This window comes from Elephantulus edwardii, unplaced genomic scaffold (assembly GCF_000299155.1).
Source record: "Elephantulus edwardii isolate Elephantulus edwardi_28Jun2011 unplaced genomic scaffold, EleEdw1.0 scaffold00274, whole genome shotgun sequence".
Lineage (NCBI taxonomy): Eukaryota > Metazoa > Chordata > Mammalia > Macroscelidea > Macroscelididae > Elephantulus > Elephantulus edwardii.
Window position 1 is genome coordinate 2,608,077 of NW_006400024.1, and position 4,352 is coordinate 2,612,428.

The following is a 4,352-nucleotide window of genomic DNA, read 5'->3' on the forward strand; positions in this document are numbered from 1 at the left end:
GCCTTCTTGGCCTTCAATGCCTTTGCTTTGGCTTCAGTTTTGGGAGGGGCAGGGGCTTCCTTCTTCGCTTTCGGTGCCATCTTCGTAGAAAGGGTCTCTCAAGCTCCCTACCCTTTTATTTTAAGTCTTTCTTTATCTTCACTTTTCAAGTGTGTCTCTTGTAGACAGCATAGTGATGGGTTTTGTTTTGTTTTATCCAATGCTACTGTTTTTCTCTTCAGTGGTGCATTTAAACCATTCTCATTCAGTGTAATTATTGAGAGACAAGGGTTTATTGCTATAATTTTGTTCTTTTTGGTGTTGTTGCTGTTTACTTTGGTCTATCCTGCTTTCTGTGACATCTCTATAAGGAATTCTCTCAGTGTTTCCTGCAATGCTGGTCTTGTTTTTACAAACTCCCTTAGGTTCTTCTTTTCTGAGAATATCTTGATTTCTTCATCATATTTGATGTACAATTTTGCTGGGTACAGTATTGTTTATTGGCAGTTGTATTATTTGAGTGTTCAATTATGTCATTCCACTGTCTTCTTGCTCAAGCTTCTTGCTTGTGATTTCTTCTAAGAAATTAGTACTTAATCTTATCTGCTCTCCCATATAGGTTACTCTTAATTTTCCCTTGTTGCTTTCAGAATTCTCTCCTTATCTTTGGTTCTGGTAAATTTGACCATGATATGCCTTGATGTTTTTCTTTTGGGGTTTATTCTACATGGAGTTTGCTCAGCTTCTTGAATATGTATTCTTTAATTCTTCATTATGCCTGGAAAGTTCTGTTCTAGTATTCTTCCACAACTTTCTTGGTAACTTTATTTGCTTCTTCCTATTCTGAGAGTCCAAAAATGCACGTTCTTCCTCTTCTTGGTGTTCCACATTATTCTTAGGCTTTCTTGGTTTTCCTTCCTTTTTTTTATTCTGCTTTTTGTTCTCATACATCAGTGGTGAGAATTCTATCTTCTAGTTCATTGGTTGTTTTCCATCTCTTCAACTCTGCTCTTATGTCCCTCTAACATGCTGACAGCATCTGAAACACTGGTCCTCAGATCCTGGATTATTGTTTCTTGTTTTTCCAGAGCCTTTAATGCCTCGTTTGCTTTATCTGTATTGTCTTGGATTTTTTAATTCTTCTTGGCTTTTGCTTATAGTGTCCTATCATTCTTCAAGTCTATCTTTCACTCATTAAAAATATTAAATCTTTGTTCTTTTGAAGTCTGTGTCAGAAAGTTCCATTAGACTTTCCAGCTTCAGGAAATCCATTGACTCTGTGTTTTGATTACTTTTTGGATGTGGCATCTTGTTTTGGTTTTGAGTAGAGTGTGAGGTTGTCTGCTTCTTCTGTGTTATTGCTGTGGTAGAGTTTATCATGCCTGGGGCCTTAGCAGGCCCTTGGTCTGATAACCTCAGCTCAGGAGCTCACTGTTCCTGAGGAGGGAAGGGCAGCTCACCCTGCTGAATTTCTCTCTGATGTTTGACTCAAGGGAGACTTGTTTCCGTTAGGGGAGAGATGGCCTGTGAATAAGCAACCTTTTCAGCCAGGAAACTGCTACAGCTAGGTGGCATCCAAGAGTGCACAGCTCAAGTACTGTGTCTGCGATGGGCCAGGGGTACCAAGGTGGTGTTCAGCAAGGAAATGGCTTCACCTGTGGTATTGGTGCTCCTGACACAGAATAGCATGGCAGTGAGGGCCAATCCACAAGGCAGGTTGGACCAAGGATTGTATCCTTTTTCCATACTTATTCAGTGCTGATAAGCTGGACTTTATGAAGGAGAATGTGGCATCAGGATTGGTCAAAGATTCATTAACAACCTGCATTGTGCAGATGTCACAACCTTGCTTGCAGAAAGTAAAGAAAACCTGAAGCTCTTACTTGTTTTTGTTAAATACTTTTGAGCTAGAACTGTCCCATGGGTGACCCTTCAGCGAGTTTCCAGAGGCAGTAAAATTGCACAGGAGGAGATAGTCTACATTTCTCCAGTGGACCGGCTGGTGGACTTAAATCGTGTTGACAGTGCAATTCCTTACCACTAAGCAGGCAGACTACACGTACCGAAGATCAAAGACTATAGCCTGCAATACAGTGTCCATCTCAACATCAAGAAATAATAATTCAGCTACAATGTCAGGCTGGAGACTAAGGTGTGCCTGATCTAGTCTATGTTGTTGTTGTTGTTATGTGCCGTCGATCCAGGCTATAGACTTTGCAATTACGTGTTATGCGTCGGAGAGTTGGACAGTAAATAGGGGTGACAGAAAGAGAATTGATGCCTTTGAGCTGTGGAGCTGGAGAAGAGTGTTGAATATACCATGGACTGCTAGGAGAACAAACAAGTTTGTCCTGGAGAGGATGAAGCCGGAATGCTCCTTGGAATCAAGGATTCTGAAGCTTCCTCTGACATACTTTGGGCATGTTGCAAGGAGGGACTGGTCCTCGGAGAGGGACATCATGTTTGGAAAAGTGGAGGGACGGTGTAGGAGAGGAAGACCCTCAATGAGATGGATCGATTCTGTGATCGGGGTGGTGGGAATGAGTGTGTTTGAGACAGCGAGGTTGGCACAGGATAGAACAGCATTTAGGGCTCTTGTACATAGGGTCATTGTGAGTCCCAAGCGACTCGATGGCACATAACAACAACAACAACCAGGAGAGAATAAAACAGGGATCTTATCACAAAACTTCTCCAACATGGTAAAAAGGAAACCCACAGACTGGGAAAAAAAATATTTGACAATGACCTATCTGGTAAGGGACTCTAATCTAAAATTTCTAGAATACTCTAACACTATAACAAGAAAAAGGTAAATAATTCAATGGCAAAATGGGTTCTCACAGGACATGAATAGACACTTCACCAAAGAAAACATTCATATGGCAAACAAACACATGAAGAAATGTTCAAAATCCCTAGCTCTCAGAGAGATGCAAATCAAAACAACCATGAGGTAACATCTCAGCCCAGTAACTACAGCAAAGTTCAACAGAGCAGCAAGCAACTAATGCTGGCGGGACTATGGAGAGATTGGAACCCTGATTCACTGCTGGTGGGAGTGTCAAGTGGTGCAACCACGATGGAAGGTGGTATGGTGCTTTCTCAAAAAGCTGCAAATAGAAATACCATTTGGTCCAGTAATTCTATGACTACAAATTCACCCTAAAGAAACCAGAGCCACAACTCAAACCGATATAGGCACACCTATGTTTATGGATGCATTATTCACAATAGCAAAGAAGATGGAAGCAACCTAAGAGCCTATCAATAAATGAATGGGTAGATACACTATGGTATATTCCCACAATGGAATACTATGCAGCACTGAAAAATAAGGAACTCATAAAACATTATACAACATGGGTGACCCTGGAGGACATTATGCTGAGTGAAATATCTCAGTCACAAAACGGTATATATTGCACAGCACCATTGTTATAAAACAGGACTGACATGGAGAATGGGGGGAAATTAGGAAAAGAGGGGATAGATAACAAACACTATATTGGAACAGGTCACGGAAAGAACTGTTAAAGAGGAATATATGATTAGACATTATTTGTATGACAACAGCCCAGGGTAAGAGGTGTCACAAAGTGTGTGTGTGGGGGGGAATGGAAGAGGAAAGAGAAAACTATGTAGTAATGAATGGAATTTTTTAAAAAAGTGAATGGGGGGGGTGGGTAGAGAAAAATGTGTACTAATTAATGAACAAAAATCCAACTTTTCTGTAAATTTCTATTGAAATAATAATTTTTTAAAAATCCTCACTACTGAATCAATAGGCAACATCATGATAGAGGGAGAAAGACTGAAGTTGTCAATGATTTCCTTTTACTTGGATCCACAATAATTCCCCATGGCAGCAGAAGTCAAGACGCTCAAGAAGTAGTGACGCTCAGGGTAAATGTGCTATCAAGAGTCTCTCCAAAGTTTTAAAGAGCAAGGATGTTAAAGTATGCCTGATACAAGTTATGGAATTTTCAATTGTTTCCTATCTGAAAGTCAGACAGTGAATAAGGATTACAGAAGAATAACTGATGCCTTTGAATTGTGCTGGTGAAGAGTTCTGAATATATCACTGCCAAAAGAACCACAAAATCTTCCTTGAAAGATGTGCAAACCAGAAAGCTCTTTAGAGGCCAGGAGGCCGAGACATGATATCCCTTACTGTGAGGCCAGGAGGCCGAGACTTGGTCTCCCTTACTGTGAGGCCAGGGGGCCGAGACTTGGTCTCCCTTACTGTGAGGCCAGGAGGCTGAGCTGTGGTCTCCCTTACTGTGAGGCCAGGGGCCAGGAGGCCAAGACTTGGTGTCCCTTATTGTGAGGCCAGGGGGCCGAGACTTGGTCTCCCTTACTGTGAGGCCAGG

General features: G+C 41.5%; 1 protein-coding gene across 1 annotated transcript in view; it reads right to left on the reverse strand.

The window, feature by feature from the left end:
• CEP72 (centrosomal protein 72kDa) overlaps positions 1-4,352 on the reverse strand; it is an 82,769-nt gene that overhangs the window by 38,569 nt on the left and 39,848 nt on the right. The window lies entirely within an intron of this gene.